The sequence below is a fragment of the Sus scrofa genome, chromosome 8 (assembly GCF_054392235.1).
Source record: "Sus scrofa isolate SSC_HxYL_T2T_F1_AM1 chromosome 8, Sscrofa_HxYL_maternal_Yorkshire_Landrace_v2.0, whole genome shotgun sequence".
In the NCBI taxonomy this organism is placed as follows: domain Eukaryota; kingdom Metazoa; phylum Chordata; class Mammalia; order Artiodactyla; family Suidae; genus Sus; species Sus scrofa.
In genome coordinates, this window is record NC_139390.1 from 21,123,365 (window position 1) to 21,147,604 (window position 24,240).

The 24,240-nt window shown below is 38.8% G+C and overlaps 1 long non-coding RNA gene across 13 annotated transcripts in view; it reads left to right on the forward strand.

Moving 5' to 3' along the window:
* LOC110262070 (uncharacterized) overlaps window positions 1-24,240 on the forward strand; it is a 1,266,882-nt gene that overhangs the window by 144,465 nt on the left and 1,098,177 nt on the right. The window contains exons 6-9 of one of the 13 annotated variants that reach the window (XR_014813702.1): window positions 10,411-10,588; window positions 12,190-12,375; window positions 14,865-15,171; window positions 16,917-17,161. The exons of 6 other annotated variants lie outside the window; for them this stretch is intronic. This is a non-coding gene — a long non-coding RNA (uncharacterized LOC110262070). Of the gene's footprint in view, window positions 1-3,445; window positions 5,839-10,410; window positions 10,589-12,189; window positions 12,376-14,864; window positions 15,172-15,477; window positions 15,549-16,916; window positions 17,162-24,240 lie in introns of those variants that run through there. 6 more of the 13 variants (XR_014813712.1, XR_014813714.1, XR_014813699.1 and 3 more) reach the window with 6 other exon arrangements.

The window sequence follows — 24,240 nt, forward strand, 5'->3', positions numbered from 1 at the left end:
AACATTAATAAATATTAATTGAATGAAAGTTGAGTAAATTCAAAATAACTCATGGGGCTTTAAAAAAAAAAATACATATCCCAGGGCACCCCATCTGTCCCATCTCAGAAATGCCACCACAATCCCCACATTTCCTAAGATTTGGCCAAATTCAGTTAAACAAATAGAAGAACAAAGTCCACAAACCAGCAAAACCTCACCTAACCTCCCTAATTAGGTGATTAAGGATAGAATAACTACGGTAGTGAACTCACAGATCTGTGAATGTAAAGATTTGTTATCATGTTGGTGTATATGGTCAGCTGGATAAAGGTGTGGATATCCAAAGCTGTGGATATCTAAATTCCCATAACCTGTGAATATGTTCTTATCTGATAAAACTTTGCAGACAAGTTAAGGATCTTGAGATTAGGGAGATTATCCAGGATTATCAGGGTGGGGCCCACATGGTCCTTACAAGAGCCTGGCAAGAAGATGGAGATGAAGCGATGATGGAAGTAGAGATTAGAATGATGCAGGTGGAAGCCATGGAATGCATCAGCCTCCAAAAGAGGCTGCAGAAGGTTAAGGAATAGATTCTGCTTCCAAGAAGCCTCCAAAAAATAAATAAATAAACCTTGCAAACAAACTTGATTTCAACTCTGTAAGACTTGTTTTGAATTTCCAACTTCCAGAACTTGAAGGTAAAAAAATTTGTGTTGTTTGAAGTAGGTTTGTGGTGCTCTATTACAGAAGCAGTAAGAATCTAATACAGCAGAGCAATATCAGTGAGACTTAACACGTGATGAGGGCTCACTTCTGGCATTAGACATTAATTTTGAACATCATAGGAGTAGGATAATATAAAAAACGTATTATCTTTATTTGTACAGAGGACTAACTGTAGCTTATAGAGGTTAAGTCACTCATTGACTCATCGTTAATAAATCTGATCCAGAATTCAACCTATGCAGCCTGGTTGCCTTCATGCCTCCCACCTCTCCTCCGTCTCTGCTCATCCGTGGTTTTCTCTGAAATTCCTGGACAAGGCTGTGGGTAGAGTCTTTGGCCACAGGAGGTAATTGGTTCACAAAAAGTACAAACTACAATTAATTTGAAATTAATTGGGCACCTTTTTTTTTTTTTTTTAAGGACTGCACCCATGGCATACAGAGGTTCCCAGGTTAGGGGTTGAATCAGGAGCTGTAGCTGCTGGCCTACACCACAGGCACAGCAACGAGGGATCCGAGCCGCATCTGCAACCTACACCGCAGTTCACAGCAATGCTGGATCCTTAACCCATTGAGTGAGACCAGGGATCGAACCTGTGTACTCATGATGCTAGTTGGGTTTGTTAACTGCTGAGCCATGACGGGAACTCCGATGGGGCATATATTTAATAAACGCCTAATACACAGCAGGCATTTTTCTAGATAGTAGACCATGCAGGTAAGATAAATGTGGTGCAAACCCTTGAAAAACTTATAGTAGTAACAAAAATGTGACCTTCTTTTAATGGGACTTTAAACATTGCATTTCCAGCCTGTACTCTGCACTTTTTTTGGCCTGCTTTTTAGGTGTTTTTTTTTAAAAATCTTACTAAATGCATTACCAATGCTGGGTCACCACAAATGCAGTTTTTAGGGTATTGCAAATTTAAAGTAGGTGAGGAGAGGTGTTCTAGAAAGATGAACAGAAAATATATAAATACAATTTTTCTTGTAATATTACCATCGAAATCTCTGCATTGAAGCATTCTTTATGGGAGCGAAACCACTTTTAATTTTCATTTCCTTTACTCCCTGGAAAGCAAAATGAATTAAGCAGCATTTCCATTTGTTTTTAAATATGAAGGGAAGTTTCAAGTAAGGCATTTGGGAGCATAGAAAAAAAATTTTAAAACGATGCAGCAGTGAGTTCAGGGGACAGATTCACAAGCAAGGAGAAAAACAAAAGAATGCTTTTAAAAAACCAAGGGTTTCTTTTTCACTCCCTCTCACTTCCTCCCTCATTTTAATGCTTTTGTGAAGCACATACTTTATAACCTAATGTTAAAGGGACACAAAAGGCTTTGTTGCATAATATCAAATATAGAATTATAAGAATAAGTACATAAAAACATACTGCATTTGGATTTCCCCCAACTCTCTTTTTTCCCAGTGCATTTTGGCTCGTGATATTCAGCTAGATCTATTGATTTTATTTCTACAGATTCTAAGTGATTTCTGGCATTTTATCCATTGTTCCCCTTTTAATTAACAGCCGATATATAATACGGCAGTAGGCAGTATTTATGCCGTAATATTAATTCTGCACCTGCACAGGAGCATAGAGTTTTATGCTAAACAAGCTCATAAACTAAGCTGCATGCGCTACAAGGTGAAGTTCTCCAGGAGGCACTGTGGTACGATTTCCCCAGGGAAACGTGAGTTCTTCTTCTCTCTGAATTGAGTCACTTGAACTATGTGGACCTCAAACCCTGCCATCTGTAAAATAAGGATTTCTACAGTCCCTTTTAGCATCTATGCATCAGATTTCTGTGGGCGCTTTCTGGCTCCTCTTGTATTCTCCTGTGTATTCTGGAAAGAGCCAGCTTTGGCGTCTTTGAAATACATAGGAAATCTGCTTTCCATAGCAAGGGACCCTGGGAATTTGGTCTCTGGAGTTTTCCAAGTGCCTCTTGGGGGTAAAGGAGTGACAAATTTGTTCACAAACAGTCCTGTCTCTTGTTTTCTTTTGCTTTGTTGGATAGCAAGAGTCTTCGGCCACCAGCTGGCAGAATGGCTTTGGTGATTTCCAAGGGATTTTACACAAGATCACATCCCATTTTCTTGGTTCCATTCTAGAGCTTTGAGTTTTAGAACCCTTATTCAGTATTTTCGCAAAGGCATCAGCACTTTGACCTCTAGGTGGAGGAGGCAGTCCTCCTCCTAAGTGTGTCTCCAAAACCTGATATCCTGCTGTAGAGCTTTCTTCGCTGGTGGGGACACAAGAATATGGACCATCCTACAGGCAGTTTTGGGACTGGAGGGAAATAGAGTCAGCGAATGACTAATTTACATTGACTGGAGAAACAAAGAGAAAATGGTTCTAAACTCCATGTAGTTGTGAATGCAAACTTTTATGTGAAAAACATGACAGCTTGGCACTGTCTGAACGCCAGCTTTCCTTTGGAGCTGTAACCAGGTGACAGGAAACAAATAATAAAAACAATAATGGCAGTGATCATTTTAAACATCTGTACATTTCCAAATCTTCTTCAAACGCCTTGTGCTTAATGTCTAGTACTTCTGACAGTAGTTGAAGTCAGGTACCTGCTGACTTGGAGATGCTTCTTGAAAAACAGGGAACGTTCTCTCTCCCTAACCCAACACAAGTTACCTTTTCTGATGTGAGAACCATGAATGACTATTTCCACTTGTAAGTATTCATGAGAAAAATACAGATAATTATACCTTCCTTCCAGTATTGTTACAGGGACCGAACAAGAGGAGACGCATAAATGCTCAGCCTGGCATGTGGCAAGCACTCACCGAATGGCAGCTGTTATTTTTCTCATGTAAAATGAACTAAAATAATTACAGTTGCTCCCAAGCAAAGATCTGTATGACTTGAGTTTTTTCCAAGCTAGTACCCCTAGCCTAAAAGAGAACAGTGGAAGGAATCACAAATTGATCCCTTTCCAGTCAGAGAAGAATGTCAGGAGATAAGGGACCGTATGGCTAGACTTCCAGAAAATAGTTAGGAGGCAAAAGACGGAATTAAAAAAAAAAATTATCATGGGTAGTAACCACATTAAATATAAGCCTTTTCTTTCAAAGGTAGAACAGAGAGATGCTTTCCTTACTATACTTTTGGGCTAGAAGAGAGAGTCAAGCCTGAAAAAATGGATTTATATTCTAAAATATAAATACCATGTTGTGTAATTTCCTATGTGTAACCTATCATATATACTTTAGCTGATTAAAGAGCTGCATCTTGAAAAAAATTCTATAACCTAAATTTGGTAGCCGAACAATAATTAATAAAATATTAATAGAGATTTACTAGAAGAAAATTACCTTTACATTGGGGAACATTCAATGCCTTTTAAGACCATAAACCCATAGCCATTTAATAGTATTTCATTAAAGAAATAAAAATAACTTATTTGTTAATATCATTAATGAACTATAGAAACACATTATAAGGAAATATATTTTTGGACTATGCACTGTATCTGCCGTGATGTTTTTTCAGTTCTCAGAATAGATTAACCATGAAGCTAAAAAAGTTTAGCTTTAGGGTCTGTCATTTCCTGTACCCTGCAAATGCTTGAAGTTGTTGGAAGTTGTAGGGAATTGCAGGTGAGGAAAAAAATCCAGGTTTAATTAGAAATATGACTATGGAAAGATCACTTGTCAGTTGCCAAAATAAACAAACAAACAGAAAAAGGACTTGAATCTCAAAATAAGATATGTGATTTTTTAAATCATTCTAAATATTAACTTTATATTATTGTAGGCAGAATGATAGCCTCCAAAAGAGGCCCACATCCTGCTGCCTGGACTCTGAATATGTTGCATGGGAAGAGGGACTTAAGGCTGCAGAGGGAATTGAGGTTGCTAATCAACTGACTTTAAAATAGACTCTCTGGGTGGGGCAATGTAATCTCAAAGTCCTTAGCGAAAATGGGATTCAGAAGAGTTGCTGTCAGACTGATGTGATATCAGAAGGACTCACCGAGCCATTGGTAGCTTTGAAGATGGGGGAAACAGGATCCGAGCCAAGGAATGTGGACAGTCTTCTAGAAGCTGGAAAAGGCAAGAAAAGGGAGTCTCCCTAGAGCCTCTGGAAAGGAAAACAGCTCTGCTAAGACCTTGATTTTATCCCATTGAGACACAATTTGGGCCTCCAGAACTAAGATAATAAATATATTGTATTAAACCACTAATTTGATGGTAATATGTTACAGTAGCAATAGAAAACTAATACAAATACCTAATTTTGGATTTGTGATTTTTGTTATTTATTTATTATTATTTTTTTTTTACTTAGAGAAGACCCTGAATTGAATAGGTTTCACCCAGAACCTGGTTCCATCCCTATCAATACTATATATCAGTATTGGTTTTATTAGCATGTACATGGTTTTTCACAATTTATATGTATTCGTCTTCCAGGGACAATGATATATTTTATGATGTCTTTGGCCTTTCCCCTGAGGACATTGGACCTTCTTAATAGTAATGAAATTCCTTTTCTTTCCCTAACCCAACCATCATAGGAAGACAAAAGCATTTTAGTTATTTTGCAACATTTTGTCCTTTTGTAATCTTTAACCCAAACTGGCCTGATGGAGAGAGGTGCTCTCTGTTCCAGCCTGCTGTTTTTCTTAAATTGGTCATAAAATAAAACCCCTTAATATAATTATTTTTGGGGTTCTAATATACTTGCACTGTCTGTGAAACTTGCTAGGTCTATTGTCTTTCCCTTCAATAAGAGCCAGTGACATATTCCATTTTATAGTATATTTGTCTTTTATCTGCTCCCTGTTGAGCACAGAATGGGATCAGTATGCATATCTTTAGAATATTTGTAATAATAGAAAAATGAAAAGAGAAGAAAACACTGTTTGAGAGCTTACTAAGTATATCAACCACCCTGTTAAATTCTTTATATAAACTTTTTGTCATTACATTCTTCCAACATTGCTGTAGGCTGGAGAGTCTCATACTCCTTTTACCAATGAAGATATTGAGGCTGTAAAAAAATTACTTGTTTTTCTCCAGGTCAAATACCTTATAGATAGCCAAACAGGAATGTGATTCTGTTTTTGGTTTGTGTGACTTGAAAACTCATAAAATTTGAAAACCCGTATCATCTATTCCTACCTGTGTTTAAACTTGACTTTGGGATTCCAAGCTAGTGTGGACCTGTGTATAGTGTGTTCACTTATCTGAATGGTCATCATCTCCCCTTGGGAGCAGCATGGGCTTTTCCTGACTCCTGCACCCTGTCCTCAGTTTCCCCTCCACTTAGTGTATTCTTTCTTTCTTTTTTTTTTTTTTTTTTTTTTTTTTTTGTCTTTTTGCCTTCTCTAAGGCTGCTCCTACGGCATATGGAGGTTCCCAGGCTAGGGGTCTAATCAGAGCTGTAGCCGCTGGCCTTTGCCAGAGCCACAGCAACGTGGGATCTTAGCCATGTCTGTGACCTACACCACAGCTCACAGCAACGCCAGATCCTTAACCCAATGAGCAAGGCCAGGGATCTACTCCACAACCTCAAGGTTCCTAGTCGGATTCGTTAACCACTGAGCCATGATGGGAACTCCACTTCATTTTTCTTGATTCACTTCTTCTGGTTTAGGACCATTCCCTGATGAATCTTACCTGACATTCTCCCTTGATTAGGTTAGGTGCTCTCTTAAATACCCCATGTCCACCTTTCTCTTGGTAACCATGCCAAATAGGTGCTTGTTCACTCCTTTGTCTTCCACACGAGGCACCTTGAGCAGAAGAGCAGGGTGGACTCAATCTTTAAAGTCCTAGGACCAGCTAGAGCTTAGTCTGTGCTCAATCATTATTTGTTGATGAAACAAATAGATGCCCAGATTTTGATGTTTCTGTAAAATACTTTTTCTAGAAATAAAAGATATGAGGATTGTCCTGGGCTTAAGAAAAATAAGGACATAAAAGCAGCTTTTTATGCATATCATACATGGCTCTTTTATTTATATTATCACAATACTCCCCAGAATAACTGTAAATTGGGGTGGTTTTATCCTCATTTCAGAGATGAATAAACTAAGGCTGAGAGCATAATAATCTAGACTCACTTTGTACTGGTTCAGGTGATATCATAACAGAGTTAGCCCTTGTTATTATTATTAGAAAGCATTCCTTGGGGATAATACATAGTAAAGCTGGCTGATTTCCTCTGAATACATGGAGAGAGGTAGATACTTTGGAATACTAAAGTCTCCACAGCCTGCTCCATGTTGGGGTGGCTCCGCCCTCTTTGAATCTTGCTGTTGAGATATTCTGTCAGAGCTTGGCAAAGGTTCTGAAACCAGATCTGAGTTATGTATTTCTAGCTCTCTAAAGCATCACCCATAGTGCTTTCCAGTTCAGATGCTGGTCACCGTGAGGGCAGGTCAAAGATATCAAGTCCTCAAACACATCAAGTGGTAGTGCTTAAAAAAATGCACAGAATTAGGACCCAATAATTACAGTCTACAACCAGAGACTGTCCAGGTGTCCATCAACAGAATGAAAAGAGATAAGCATACTACACAGTTACATGGATGAACCTCAAAAACATTACATTGAGGAAAAAAGTGTATTGGTTTCCTATTGCTGCTCTAACAAATTACCGCAAACTTAGTGGCACGAAGCAAGGCAAGTGTGTTATTTTACAGTTCCACAGCTATGAAGTCCAAGATGGATCTTACTGGGCTAAAATCAATAGGGTTGGCAGCTGTATATTCCTGCCTAGATGCTCTAGGGAATAATTCATTTTCCTGCCTTTTTCAGCTTCTAGAGACTCTCTACATTTCTTGGCTTGTCCCCGTCAACCCTCAAAGCTGTCACTGTTCAGTCAGCCCTATCTTAGGAGGCCACTTCTCTGTTTTGACTCTTCTGACTCCCTCTTCCACATTTAAGGATGCTTGTGATTATGCTGTGCCCACCCAGATAATCCAGGATAATTTCCCTGCTTCAGGGTCCGCTGATTAGCATTTATAATCCCATGTACTACTTAATTACTCCCTGCCGTCTTGCCATGTAGCAGGACATGTGCGCAGGTTCTAGGATTATCAAGTGGGCATTTTAGGGAGCCATTGTTTTGTCTACCACTAACGGTCATACACAAAGGAACACGTATCTATCACTTCCTGTCAATAAAATTCTAGAACAGGTGAAACTAATCTTTGTGGATTAAAAAAATGGAACAGTGGTTGCTCCTGGGCTTAGGGGCAGAGATTGGGAAGAGACACAAGGCAACATTCTAGGATGATGTTAGCGTTCTTTATTTTGATAGGGATTTTTGTTACATGGGCGTATAAATTTGTTAAAACTTAATGTCATGTGTGTATGTGTGTGTGTGTGTGTATATACACATAATTTTATTATATGTAAATTTTACCTCAGAAAGAAAAATAAAAGGACCCAAAGCAAATAGCAAGCTCTTGTAAATGGTATCCATGCATAAATATTTAGGAGAACGCGCACTGATGTTTGCACCTCGCTAAGAAATACATTGACAAGTGGATGAATGACAAGGGATGGATCGTTAAATAGATGTGTGGTAAATCAGGTATAGTAAAATGTTAGTTGTAGGTGGTAGTAGGTTAGTTTAAGGTCATATATTTATTATACAATGTTTCAATTTTCTGTATGTTTAAAAATAATCATAAAATATGGGGTGGGGAGTGTATAGGATTGGGTGGAGAGGCTGTGTAGCAGTTCTGTATCACGTTCCTGCTTGCTCTCTCTCCACCTTCCTTTTGGGCAGTGAGGGTGGATTGCACTGTAGAACCTGGATTAAAGGATGCATTGATCTGTACTGAGTTGGGGAGCCCATTTGGACCCCAAAGCTCTTTCTTGCTATTTTCCAAACTTAGATTTTGAGAGAGATTTTAGAAAAATACTTAATCCTACTTCACACTGCTACCCCATTCAAGCCTTTCTGGATGAAATTAATGCTTCTGACGGTCAGTCCTGGCGGGATGGTGTGTGGGCCAGATGGTGTATGGGCGATGGGTGGTGGGTTGTGTGGATGGGGGTCAGGTGCATACGGATAGTCAGAATTTCTAGAGGACCCAACACACATCCTTACCACAGAAGAATCACAAACCAGAGGCTGCAGCTGTGCTCTGATTAAAGGAAGCTGTACCAAAGCTGATTCCTGTCCTTCAACAGAGACTTGTGTGCAGGAGAAGAAAACAGAGACTCGCTGTCCTCTGGTGATAGATGTCTCTGTTGCTTTATTCCATCTGGCCTCTTTGAGGCCTGTGTGCAAACCCATTCACTTGTCACATTAGGCTCCAGTGGAGCGTGTGCATAGCCCATTATGCTCTCGTGAAGGATACCGATCTCTTACCCTATCGCAGCCAGCCATGCATTTGGATATGCCCTTTGGAAAATTTGAAAACGTGCCCTCATCTTCAGAGCATCTCAAGTGATTTTTCCAAATGCCGAACATTCCCCTTCCTTGGTGGATGTATGCAGGCCTTCTGTAGATGCACGCAGCTTTTCATCATGTATTTGTGGCTGTTCCTCTATGTATGCTGTCAGTGGGACTCCATTCCAATAGGATTTTTTAAAAACCAAGAACAGAGTTGTACATATATAACTTTATATATAAAATTGTCTTACAACACATTTACTTTAGTTTGTGAGGATTCAAGATGTGCTCTCTGGACTCTCAAAAATCTCTGCTCTAAGTTAGGCACTCTCTATCCAAAGTACAAGGTCAGCAACATGGGGCTCCTTAAAGCCACATTCTCATTTGTCTGCAACACAGCGACATGCAGCATCTCCCTCCCTCACTCCTCCAGACCATGACAGACTACAATAACTACGATAGCATCACTACTACTAAGATGGGCCTTTTCCCTTAACACTGAGCTTAGCAACTCTCCACAGTCCAGATAAATGCAATACTTTTATATAAAAACCCAGGACTAGTAAAAAAAAAAACACAGCCTCAGCGTGTCCCTGGTGATGCTCTGGTTGGCGGTTGTTCATGGATGATAAATGGCTTTGATTCCAGAGAGTGGCAAAAGCTGCTATTTAAGTTGAAACTTATGAAAATACCAGAACCTACTTTGCTCGCATGCAGTTAATGTCTAATTATTCTTTGCTGGCTTCCTTTTCCCTTTGTCCCTCCCTGTTCCAAGCAACAGGTTGATTTTTCTACTGTTAAATTGCAAATCCAGCAATGGTGATGTTTTTGTCAATTTCAACTTACCTTTCTTAAGTGACTGGTTACTTTATTTATATTTCTTCTCAAGTTCCTTCTCATTTCCCTTTGTTATTTCTTTGATTGGAACTTTATTGCTAATGAAACTTTTTTTTTTCCCCCGTGGTTCACTTCATACATAAGAAGCTTAGAATTATCTAATTGTTGGATTCAAGCAGACATACTTGACTTTTCCTTGATACAGAAATGTGTATTCAATTTAAGTCCCTGATTCATGTACTCTTTTATTGATTCAACATTCACTGTAGTCTGCATATATGCACTTGCTGGGTATTTTCAGATATGTACAACTCCTTTCAATCATTTTAACAATAAACCTAACCTTAAATAACTATAATACTTGATAGAATATATTAAGTCATAAGATTTTGTGTACATAGGAAAAGAAGGGCCATAAAGCAAAAGGTTAAGAGAAGACATGTGAATTCATATACATATATACATCATGTATGTGTGTGTGTATTTAAGAAACTGGCTCACGTGATTATGGAGGCTGAGAAGTCCCCAGACCTAAGGGAGGCATGGACCTAGGGGACTCCATGATGTAGTTGCAGTCCAAAAGTTGGCAGACTTGAACTCCAAGAGCTGATGTTTCAGTTTGCATTTGAAAGCAGGAAAAGACTGATGTCTGAGCTCATGCCATCAGGTAAGAGAAACTCCCTCATACCTGAGGGAGACTTAGCCTTTTTGTTCTCTTCAGGCCTTTAGCTGATTGGGGTGGGGGGGGAATCACCCACATTAAGAAGAATGACCTGCTCTACCCCGTCTACCAACCCAGACCTTCCTCTCATCCAGAAACATCCTCTTAGACACACCCAGAGTAATGTTTTGCCAAATATCTAGGCACCCTGTGGCCCTATCACGTTAACACGTTAAGTTCATCATCACACTGTTTTGACCATCTTCTACCTAATTAACCTTTCCCAAGAAATCTCCTTACTTACTTTATATTTGACAGATCTAAAAATTGACTTCTTATATTCCCCCTTTTAAATGTACTCTTCTCCCCTGTCTAGACATGTAGTTCTCCCATTCCTGTAGTCACAATCCATCATTTATTCCAATAGCACCTCCCATATCACAACTCCTCTCAGTTCTGCCTCTTTCCATGCTTACCGCTTTTCCATGAGATATTACCTTTGACCTCAGCTATCACTGTAAGAGCTGCTTAATTATAGTCCCTGACTCCTTCACACTCCTGTTGCTTCCAGAATGATCTTATATATAAAAAATAGTTTGAATCTACCTTGATGCTTCTCAAGGTTCCAGAGAAAACAAAGCAAGGACTGTGTTTCTGGGCACTTAGGCCAAGCAGAGCTGCCTGGGGTCTTGGTGCATCACAGCTACCCTTTGCATGGTGGCACAAAATAACCAAATCCAAAAGGGACTCCACATCACTAAGACACTCGGAGAAGTTGCTTTAGGTCTCCAAGTCTGTTTCTTTACTATAAAATTGGGATAATAATATCACCCTTGCAGTGTTGTTCTGAAAAAGAGTTAATAGCCTACATGAATACCACTTCCTACCCATTAGGATGTTTCTTATACAACCGACAATAAAACACGTTAGTGAGGATATGGAGAACTTGTGTAGGAATATAAAATGGTGCTGCCAGTATAGAAAAGAGTATGATGTTTTCTCAAAAAATTTTAAAAAATTATCATATGCTCCAGCAGTTTCACTTCTGGGCACATAACAGAGAGAAGAGAATACAAGGACTTGAACATCATGTTTGTAAACTCATGTTTATAACAGCGTTATTTACAATAGCCAAAAGACGGAAGCAACCCAAGTGTCCAACGACAGATGAATGGATAAAGAAAACACAATATACACACATACACACAATGGAATATTATCTAGTCTTAAAAAAGAATTGAATGCTGACACGTGCTACAACATGGGTGAGACTTGAAGCATTATGCTAAGTGAAATAAGCCTGTCACATATTTTCCTCTTGTTATAGATGGCTAGAGGATTGGTGTCCTCCATCAGATGATAAATCCTGGAATGCGGGGTGTCTGGTTTCTCTCTCCTCTGCCTGTGCCTAGTCATTCAATTAGTAGTCCACCTGAAATGGGAGTCTCACTGAATAAATAACCCTTGAGATTGGTTTTTGCTTCCCCTTGCTTTGTAAGAGACAGATTAAACTCAATAATAATTAAAGAGAATTTTCTGTTTGAAAAGGTTTCACATTTGAACTTATGTGACGACTTTTATTGTTGCCTACTTTCTCCTTTCTTAAGCCCCTAGACTTTAATACTGTTTAATTAGTGCCACTTAGAAGACTGAAAATTGATCCTGTATTTTCAATTTGGGAAAATATGGAAACAATAATGTTTCAGCTTTTATGTATGTAAGAATTCGCAGAGAACAGTTTTCCTCAAGTGTATTCGCCAATGTGGATGGAGAAAGTGGCAGTTATAGAACAGGCAAGCTATTAAAACATCAAATATTTAAGGTGTACAACACCACTTAACTGGTCTCATTGTTACATGAATTGAAAATCCTATATAACTAATGATGCATGGCAGAGACACAGGCTTCTTCTCATAGGGCTCTACACACTCTTAGTTATCCTCTGCCAAGAGCATAATTTTTAACAGTGTTGGCTCTTGAATCTCACACCTGGTGGTATTTTGGTTCTAGATGTATAGAACCATTGGGTTACAATCAAGAAGAAATACTTAGTGAAGAAGTTTTAACAACTAAAGGGTAAATACTGTACCTTCCAGTATTTCTTTACGCCTCTCAGAACTCAAAGGTCCGGGGAAGTCTAGCTCATCCTTGGGTAGCTTCCTCTTGAAGAATGAAGGAGCCCTTCAGAGAGCCAGAAACTGCAAATTCCATAGGACCTTCCTCAGGAAACAGGCACAAATGCAGAATCCTCTTTTGTTTTTTTCTCTCTTGATTTCATTGCTGTAATAACCACTTGTGTTCTAAAGTCCACTTTGTCACATTCTTTTTTCTCAGCCTTGTTTCTGGTGTCTTCACATTCTCTGGAAGAGGCCCACACAGTGGAAGGAGTGCCCTCCCCGCTCCCCACCATGTCCCCAGTAGTGGGTCAGCAGTTCTATATAATTAGCACTGGGGACTGGGTATGGCAGAGCCTGAAGGCTTATGTCCCAGACTAGCACAGACTGTTTAAGACCCTTCAGAATGCACTTGAGCCACTAAGGGAAAAGAATGACTATTTTTCAGGCCATCCATAGTTCAATATTGACAGGAGCATTAGAAGAAATTTCAGATCGCCTATTTCTGCTGGCTAGAAAGTCCTGTAATTGTGGCAGGCAGGGGGCAGAATGCCTTTGGTGGCTGACAGTGAAAATACTTGATCTGAGCTCTCAAAGCTTTTGTAGATATTTCTTCCAGAGAAGAGCACCAAGGCTGCATTAGCTGAGTCCTTGAGATGCAATTGAGGAGGCAATGCTATTTTCCTTCTGGCTGAGAGTAATGGCAGAGCCTCTTTGCAACAAATGATCATAAATTGCCCGAGTGTCTCTGAGGCAAGAAAGGGCTTGCATGTTAGAGCTAATGCAAGCTGCTCTTATACTTGTGAGTAGTACTTGCTCTTGGGGAGAAATAAGGGCCCGAAGATAAAACTACCAGGACATGTCTGTATGCCTCAGGTAAATGCAACTGAGAGTGAAAGTCTTTCAGCTCTTAAGTTACTTTAAAAACAGATTCTCAGACCTCAATATCAAATCAAGAGGGGTCCAAAGCCAGAAACTAAGATCAAGTGAAATCTGGAAATAGGAAAGGGAGAGAGTAAACAAGATCCCCAGCTGGGGTTAAGCCTGACTGTCAACCCTGTCTTATATCTACCTTTACTTTGCTTTTCTCTTCAGTTCTATACAAGGACATGTGAATAATGTCACTGAAAAGTGTAATCAAAAAGGTCACATGTATTTCAAGTTTAAATTCAGAGAAAAGTTGGTGTTCAGTGCTGCTTGAGACCATTTTGGCCAATTTTGTAATGATCATGGGACCCAATCTAGGTCATCTTTAAACTTCCAAGCTTGTCGTATTCCCTAGTTCCTTGCAAATCATGTTGTGATTAAACTCCAAATGTATATAGACTTACAGTAAGTGGCTTTTGATAGACTTAGATTCTGCTCATACCTGGGTTTAAAATTTTTCCTTAGAAGCCGTGGAGTATCATATATGTTTGTAGAATGCATCTATGAGAATTGCATCAGCACAGCCCAGATAGGATTTGCTACCTTGTCATCCCATGCTTTTTTTTTTTAAAGCCTATGTTTATTTATTGAAATGTTTTACACATAGAGATGGAATAACCCAAGCTTTAAAGGTATTCAGTCAAAGGGAACTGTTCAAAAAGAATACATGATAGATATGATAGATAATTTTTATCAAGCTACTTTTTTGACATGCTGATAATGATGCTGATGGTGTGTCACCTGGGAGGTGTTTACTAGTTATAAGATACTTTGCTAGTTGCTTACCATAGATTATCTTATTTAATTTCCTCATCATCCTTTTCATGATAATTATTCATACTCTTTGAAGAAACTGAGTCTCAGGATAATTAAGGTCATACAAAGAGCATGTGGAGGAAAATGGACTTTATTTCATATTATCCTAATTGCTAATGCAAAACACCAACAAAGAAGGAGGAATGGTAAGACAGATAAGGCACTAGCAGTTTTGTTAAAAGATTTCCAGGAAAGTTTGCACTCTCATATCTCAGCTTCATTTGCTTTAGAAATCCAGCAAATGGATCTCAAAATACGACTTTTAATCATCAGCCATGATTGAGTTGAGTGCCGGTGACTCAACTCCCAGGTACAGGTATCAGGCCCCAGTTGGCTTAAGCACCCTTTTTCCTGGCTTTGAAGATGGGTCAGCTATTTGCCAGAACTTCAAACACAGTCAGTCTTTCTCTTCCTTCTTTTGCAAGAACTACCAACTACACTGCTACTCACTGGATGGTGTGGTGGTGTGTGAAAATACAAGGAGAATAAAGCAACTATTTGGACACTGTGGAAGAATGAATCGAAACTCTCTGTGGCCGCGTACCATACGAGTGTGACCTTTCCATACTTCTCATCATGAGATGGAGGTTGTTCCGCCACCTTTTGAACTACACTGGTTTTCTAACTTATTTTTACCACTAGAAGATGAAAGAAATGACACTGTGCATCTCTGAGATTGAGCCTTTGCAGCTTCCACTTTCCTTTTTCTAGAACTCTGCCAAAGATCATCAGGTAAGGAAGTCAGTTCAGCCCCTGCAGGATGATTAAACAAGGGGGAGATCCATGGTGTTCAAGATGACAGTCACCTTCAACTGTCTGACCTGTGAGGCCATCGTGGACTTTCCAACTAGCTGATGCTCATCTTAATGAGGCTACATGAGTGAGTTCAGTAGACTCAGTGAGTTCAGTTCAGTAATGTTGTATGACTCTGGTTCATACAACATTACTGTGAGAAATAAGAGATCAGTGTCTTTTAAACCACTTAATTGTGTGGTGGTTTATTAAACAACAATTAAATAATCCAATCTTCCTGGCTAGGGAATTGGATAGCCCAGGGAGAGTGACTACAAGGGAAAAGAAAAGGACTCTGGCTGTTCTCACATAAGTTGGTAAGTCTTCCTTGAAGTATGCCTGACTCTATTTCAACACTTAGCAATTATGAGACTTTACTCCTCTCCCTACCAGTTGTTTTTTGTGGGAGTTGAGATGAGGAATGATTTAAGCCAACTTTATTTCATTAAGCTGCAGTACAGAGTAATACATACCCTACGTAACATACTTTATTGTCTAATTCTTATCATCTTTGGGTCTGTTCACCATATAAAGTGATGAACAGAAAAATCATTATGAAAAGTAAAATTCTAAAGCCAAGATTATCCAAAAGTCATGTAGGATAAAAGCGCTAGTAACTTTAATAAAATGCTTCCTTTTTCATTTCTAAAATGAATAGGCCCTTAAATGACTCAACTAAAACTGACTCAACTAAAATTGACCCTGTACAGGGACCTGAGTTATTTTTTTAAGTAATCTGGTAAACAAAAATTTCTGGTTATTAAGCCGGAATTTTGAAACAGGTGATTGTGTCTGCTCTTTGTGTGAGCAGGAGAAACACAGTTTTCAACTTAAAGTAAGAGGTCAGTGCTTCACCCACATAATGAGGCAGGTCTAATATCAGGTAAAAAGAGGGGACAGAAAAGAAAACATGTACTTAAAAAATTGTATTATATTTTAGATATATACATATATATATTTCTGGTATATGATGAAAATGATTTTTGGAAATTTTTAAGCCTCTAGGCTTCATTATTTAGATTTTCTTTGACACCAAACTCTGGCTTTCAACCAGTCCTTGTTTCTAGACATTGGCTTCTAAAATACCCCATTTGCAAAAATATCTCCTTAAATATAGCATTAATTATGAGGATAACATAACCCAGGTATAAAACATGATGATTAACTATCTATAGAAATGTTTAATTCCATAACTAAACTGATTAAAGTGATGTTATAAAGACCTAAAATTTAGTTGTGTTTGTAAGAAATAATCAAAATTGAGTGTTGTATAAATCTCATTCAACTCTCTGATTAAAAGGCTCTGAGAGCCATTCATTTTCTTATTAAATTTATTGAGTACCTACAATACATCAGGTCCTGTGCTGAAAGAAATGAGAAATGGTAAATTTTCTCAGGGAGCTCATAATCTCAGGATGAGCCAGGCAATTTTTCAGACTGTACCGTAAAATGACTCAGGATAATGAGAAATGGTTGACAGTGCTGGACAAAAAGAATTAACTGTGAATTCTTCTCAAAAGAAAATACCAGTCATGTTGCCCAGATTTGCCATCTTCGTTAGTGTTCCACTTCATTCATACTGTCTATTTCTGCACTGGCACAAAGACCTATTCATAGGCGCAAAGTACTTATGAGAGGGAGTCATCAGTGCTAAATACTAAGACCTGGATCTCCTCTCTTTCCAGGCACTTGGTAGGACCATATTTGTTGACCTTCTTATAGGTGGGTGTGGCAGAATAATGACCTCAATGGCATAAGAATGCCATTTTGGAATGGAGCTTTTAACTCAGAGAAGGAATTTCCACGAAGCGCTCTCCCTTTGCCCTGGCACTGCAAACAGCAATATTCAAGATGGTAGCCGCTCTGACTCTCCATGATAAGCTGTTCAGAGCTCCTCTGCTGATATGCAAGGACATACAGAAGGATCAAGGTAGCTACCTTTCTTGCTAGGAGTCATCACTGAGATTTTAGTGGTGTTTATTACTAAAATGTTAACCAGGGCATCTTGACTAAACGAAATGTCTTTACATACTTTTATAATAGTTTCCTTATGTGAACTGATTAACCAAGCAAAATAAAAGGAGTCGTCATTGAGTGCTTATTCTGAATACCTGTCCTTCTTTTTTCAGACTTACCTGAATAGGTGACAGGTCCAAGATGACAGGTTGCACATCCATGTATGGCTTGCATGTGCATGCCTACGTATATACATGCACATACACAGACTTTGCTCTCTTGTTATTTATATACAGTTGTTTGAATGATGGGCTCCGAGGTATTTATGAGGTGTTTGCTGGTTGGATGACACTTGGTGTCATTACTTTTTTAAAAATAGGTGGGAAACAAAATTTATTTTAGGACTTGAGGAAACTCATTATACCTCACTTAAGGCCTATATACTGACAGAAGTAAATGCTTATAAATATAAAGAAAACGAAAGAACAGGAAAACTTAAGTATAAGAGACACCCTGAACTAAAAAAGTTGAGGATGGGTTATGCTGAACTCCCTCCAGACATGCTATATGGTTTTCTAGAGGGTGTCTGTCAGACCGTCTGTTCCACCCCCTTCAAATTCTCCAGAGTTGTTTTCTTTGGAGGAAGACTCTATTCCTCATGTGAGCTCCAACATGAGAGCTCTTCTTTTTATTTCTCAAAGTTTGTGGCACTCTGTTTACGTAAAAATGTTTTAGTGATGTTATAAAATGCTATGGCTTCATATTATACTTATCTGTGATTAATCCTTCTTGGGCTGGAGATGGGATGAGATGCTTTCCCTGAGGGTACAACTTGAGGTTTCTGCAGTATTCATGTAAAACCCGATTTGACAAGGAAACGCAGCTTAGAGAATAAAAAACGATGACTATTCTAAAGGTCTCTTTAGGTAAAGAAAATAAAATAAGCATTCCGCGTGTAGAAAAATTAAGTCTTAAGAAGCAGAACTCCCACAACATAAGCTACTTCTTGAGAATATATAAGGCACTTTAGAAGCTATATTAATTCTTTCAAGATAAATTATTATGTCTTGGTATTAAAGAGTTCCCTAAGAGGCCACATTTTTTCCTAGTTATTTCAAACTAAATATACAGTTAGTTGGAATAGTTGGGAGCATAGATCCAAAGGAAACCCAGAATGTGGGCTTTTCCACCATTTATTTTCCATTTTGAATGTAGACACTGAAGTTCTCATGGTCATAATTTCATTAAAATTCACTTAAAGCACTTAATGCAGTTTAATGATATGTAGCGAGTTTAACCTTTCAGTAGTGTTTGGCTCACATTATTAAGCACCTGCCTTGATCCAGTTTGTGATGCTGAGATGCGATGGTGAATAAAATGCGGCCCTTCATTGAGGAATGCAGTTTAGTTGGGCACAGTTACATGAACGGGGGTTTTAGTGCAGTGCAGAAGGGCAGTGGTCATGTCACATTAATTTTCCATATACTTTTCTGAAAAGGTGTTATTTCCTCCTCATTTATATGTTGAAGTATATGCCTATTTTTCAGTACTCTTGCATTGAATGTATTGGACGTTCACATGCTGCAGTGACCAAAAGAAACAGAAACAAACAAAAAACACAGAGGACTCAGCTACAGCACAGAGTAATTACATTAGAATTAATGCCTAAACACATCTCTCTTTGTAGATGCACTTAAGCTGATTGGCACCTGACCTTTTTTGAAAATGTTAATAACCAAAACAGAATATGATGAAAGAGTAACAACTTACATTCATTCCTATATACAAAATATTAACCAGTGTGGCAACATGACATTAAATATCATCAAATGAATGATTCTGAAAGGGTGAAATACAAAGTTTTGGAGCTCCCTTGCTTGTCTAAGTTTTTTAAATCTCTAATTTGAACAAATTGTCACTTGTATCTTCCAAAGAGCACATTACCTCTGCTACGTGAAAACCCATATGATCTGCACTGTCAGATTTTATTATTATTGTGACAGATACTTTAGCATATAAATCTTAAACTAATGAAAAAATGTCATCTTTTTGGAGCTAAGTTTTCAAAGTGCATCCACTATTCGATTTGATAGACATTTCTTCAGAAAGCTTGGGGGGAATTACATATTAAAAATATGTATGGGAAACTCTTATCATTTATATCCACCTCCCCAGTGGATAAACCAATTGTAAACCACTTTTAGGAACTAGACTTCCAAAAAAAAAAAAAAAAAAGCCTTTATCTAGAGGAATGGAACTCTAGAAAGGCCAAATGACATTTCTGTGACTTTCACAGTATACTGAGGAATTTCTTTTTATTTATGGGTTAATATCAAACACATAAGAGTCACATAATGATTTTTCAAAGCTGAGGCAATACCTTATAAAGCTCTGAAGTCATCGCAACAAGAGCATATAGTAAGTGGTCAAGTGAACTAATGAATTACTGTGTCTTTGCTTAGCTTGTCTTTTGGACATTTTTAAAATGATGGTGACAGAAATGCATCCTTAGGACAAAGCCTACCATGGTGTTTCTCAGAACTCCATGTGCATAAGATACCAGGGAGTTTATTAAAATTTCAGATTCTCAGGCCACATCTTTAGAGATTCTGATTCAGAAGGTCTCTGGTAGGGTCTCCATAAGTAATTCTGATGTAGTAACTGAAGGAACACACCAGCTAGTGATGCAAAACATTCAGATTTATCATTACATGCTTAAGAAGTGTCAGGGGTGGCCTGAACTTCTGAAGCAACTTGAAATTGCCATTGAGATTGATGAGACAATAGACAGTGAGAGAATGCACATTTGTTTAATACATACCTTACCCTTAAGTCTTTTCTTCTTCTTCTTCTTATTATTATTATAGTTGCCTCTAAAGGGAAGAGCTGATCAAAGTTAAATGTCCAGAGATCAACAGCATTCTTCAAAGTCATTTTCTTAAAACAGTTCTGCCAAGTAAGATAGCAGGATATCAGGAAACAGCAGTGCTACACCATTTCTGCTCAGTGTCCTCCATGTGTCTAAACATATGTGACTCTGAATGTTTATTTCCATGGCCTTGGTGTCAGTGTGCTTAGCACTTTTTTCTGTAAAGGTACAGGCCAACCAATTATTTGATAATCCAGTAAATGGTTTAACTTTCTCCTCTGGAGAACTCAAGACATGGATGTACTACTAGGGAGGTGAAGGTCACAGACCCACTCTCCTGGTCTTCACTCAGCGTACACTCAGAAGGATGAACATCTGGGCCGTGAACTTGAAAGATGGTGACAGCCATTTTCATTGTTTTTGTCAGTCCTAGTCACCATTTTTTTTTTTTTTGGCCTTTTCTAGGGCCACTTCCCGTGGCATATGGAGGTTCCCAGGCTAGGGGTCTAATCAGAGCTGTAGCCCTGGGCCTACACCAGAGCCACAGCAACGTGGGATCCAAGCCACGTCTGTGACCTACACCACAGCTCACGGCAACGCCTGATCCTTAACCCACTGAGCAAGGCCAGGGATCAGACCTGCAACCTCATGGTTCCTAGTCAGATTCGTTCACCACTGTGCCATGACGGGAACTCCAGTCCTAGTCACTTTAATACAGCACAATGTGTATCTTCTGTTTCTAGTTGAATCACTTTAAAGTGAAATATCCTAAATGATATTCACCATGGAGACAGCATTTGGATCCTAAGAAAACTCTACATTTGACAGCATTTCACATTGCATTTCAAATGATATTAGTCCATACATGTTTCCCTCTAAAAAGTGGTTTCATGTTCATCCGGGAAACTGCTTATCACTGCTTTTAAAGATTCACACAAAATATTAATCTATTAAAACTCTGGAGTTGCCTTGGGAATAAGAAAGTTCTCCAAAGTTGCTTAAATCAGGAGTTCCTGTCGTGGCTCAACAGAAAAGAATCTGACTAGCATCCATGAGGATGCAGGTTGATCCCTGGCCTCGCTCAGTGGGTTCAGGATCTGGCATTGCAGTGGCTGTGGTGTAGGCCAGAGGCTATAGCTCTGATTTTACCCCTAGCCTGGGAACCTCCATATGCCATGGGTACAACCCTAAAAGAGACAAAATAAAAGTTGCTTATATCAGCATTTTCCAAATTAATTTGTCTGTATTCATTTAGTACCCATGGATTGCATGCAGTAATCCACTATGTAGTAGAGCTTTTTCCTCTGGCCAACCGTATCATGTGTTTTTTTCTTTTGGAATACAAAACCACAAGCCCATTCACCTGGCCTTCACTCAGCAAGCCCCCCAAAAGGAAGGATAAGCATTTGGACCATGACAATGAAAGAAGATGAACACTTTCATTTTTAAAAATCACCCCAGGCCATGTCGGTACAATATAAGCATGAGAATGATATTTTTGGAGAGTTGTTTGTTCTCATTTCTCTCATCTCTATATTCCCCTTATGTAAATTCAGACACCAAATCCAGTTGTGTCAATTTCATACTAGAATCCTCCTTTTGAGTCTTTTTTTTTTTTTTTTTTTTGGTCTTTTGTCTTTTTTGTTGTTGTTGTTGTTATTGTTGCTATTTCTTGGGCCGCTCCCGCGGCATATGGAGGTTCCCAGGCTAGGGGTCGAATCGGAGCTGTAGCCACCGGCCTACGCCAGAGCCACAGCAACGCGGGATCCGAGCCGCGTCTGAAACCTACAGACGCTCACGGCAACGTCGGATCGTTAACCCACTGAGCAAGGGCAGGGATCGAACCCGCAACCTCTTGGTTCCTAGTCGGATTCGTTAACCACTGCGCCACGACGGGAACTCCCTCCTTTTGAGTCTTAATGCCACATCTCTAAACTGTCACTTCTCACCTGAAACATCACAGTCTCTTCCTGGTGGTCCCTGTGTCTGTATTTTGCATCCATAGAAATCTACTTATAGATGCTACTAAAGGTATCATATTCCTATTTAAATATATGTAATGCCTCCCCCTTGCATAAAGAATAAAATTCTAATTTCTTAGAATTTTATTAAAAGTCCTCATGACATCATCCCAACTAACTTTCCTAGTTTTATTGCCTTTTATACTTCTATGTTCATACTTTATTACATTTAAAATGTCAGATGTTGAAATATTCACCACCTAAGTGGGCACCTATAGGGAGGTTTTCCAGATGTCTTCTTTTTACTAGGAACTGGAGCGTTTTATCCTAACTTGTTCATCTGGTTGCACCCATGGAACTAAAGAGGCCATCTTTCTTCAAAGTTTCTTTTATGCTTTAGACAAATGGCTTGGGTTATGGGTGAGACCTTAAGCAAAATGGACCAATGAATATTTTTCCTGGTGGATTTGGAATTGTGGCTAAGAGATTCTAGCCCCAGGTTAGTCAATCTTTTAAGGAAAGTGAAATCCATCCCAGGGATTTGGAAAACCATGGAGATAGGAAACAAGGGAAGCTAGTCTTTAGCAAAACATACAGTGAAGCAGACACAGAAACAGAAATACGGAGGAGAACAATAAGCCTTGCAGTGTTCAGACACCCAATCCCAATTTATTCCTGAAATCTTACATCCTATAACTGTGTCTTCAAAATGAAATGTCTGTCCTTTAATCAAGCTCATATCAGCCTCAATCCCTTTGCAACCAAAAGATCAAGGGCTGCTATAGAGTGAAAACTCACGCACATCCACGCATACACACACCCCACGTTATTTGTCCTTTGCTGGGAATGTTTACCTCTCTGTACTTCTGCTTGTCATAATCCTACCCATCATTTAAAACCTAACTCTTGCTTAAAGCCCACCCTCATCTGCCACGTACATTCACTGTATGTCCAAAGTATTCAAAATAATTTTACAATCCATATTATTGCATTATATATATTTGAATGTAAGACTGTCAGAGTTACCTAGTATAACCTAACGCTTATACCTCACAACTTGTTTTAAACATGGAGGCATTAATAATAATATTTTTGAATTGAACTCAAGAAGAAATAAGACTCCATATAGTTACCTATTTCCCCTACAGATATAAACCTCTTGATGGAAATTCTAGCTCAAAATAAACTTCCTATCAGCCATGATGATCATTTCCTGGAGAGTACACTTGTTTTCCTATTGTTATCTCAGTGAATGCCTCAGTCCCAAAGATGATGAAGCTTTGATGGTCTATTTGTAACTCCCTAGGAAGGGTGAGAAATCACATCCAGATTGTTGGTATAAATATGAGAAATATCAAAGGCAGGTTTTTGCAAAGATCCCAGAGAACAGTGAGGGGAGGGTGTCTGATGGCTGAATAGAGTTCCCAGCTGTGTCTGAAATACACTTCCAGTGCATAACGGATAAATTGCTTTTATATAACACCTTTAAAATGTATGCATAATGTAAAAGGGTAAAATCCAGTAGATGTTGGCAAGTTGATAGATGAATAATTGTTAAATGTGCTTTCAAAACCTAAAGGTCATCTGAAATTACCATAAATGGTATTTAACATCTGAATTGATTTTTGACAGTTTAAGCAAGACATGAACCAAAAATGTGACTCATTTGAAGAAATAAAATTATTTACATAGTACCTACCATAGAGACACAGCTTCTCACCTCTGCCCTTAAAATAGAGCTTGCTGAATTAGGGACCAAAGTCCTCCAAGAGGGTAAGTCTTGATAAGAAGGAAAAAGACCTGAGCTAGAAGAACAGACAACATTTGTTTCTTGCAGTGGAGTTTTCCACTTTTTTTTTTTTTTTAAACACTTACAGGATGAGGTTTATTTGCTATCAGTGCACTAGGTGCTATGGGTACAGCAATGAACAAAGTAAAGCCTTTGACTTCAAGTGGCCCAGTGGGGAAGCCGGCCCAGAAAAGAAACCATGTGCCACTAGGGCCACGTCTGTCCAACATTAGCTCCCAGAACAGTGCCTGGCACACAGGAGCTGGAAGAGCATCTACTGAATGACTACAAAGTAAGATGGAAATTAGAGTAAGTTGAGCTAAGTGTCTTTTATAAAAAAAATCTCTAGATGAATTTTATTATATTTATAGGTGTACAACGATCATCACAACCAAATTTTACAGCATTTCCATCCCAAACCCCTGGTGCATCTC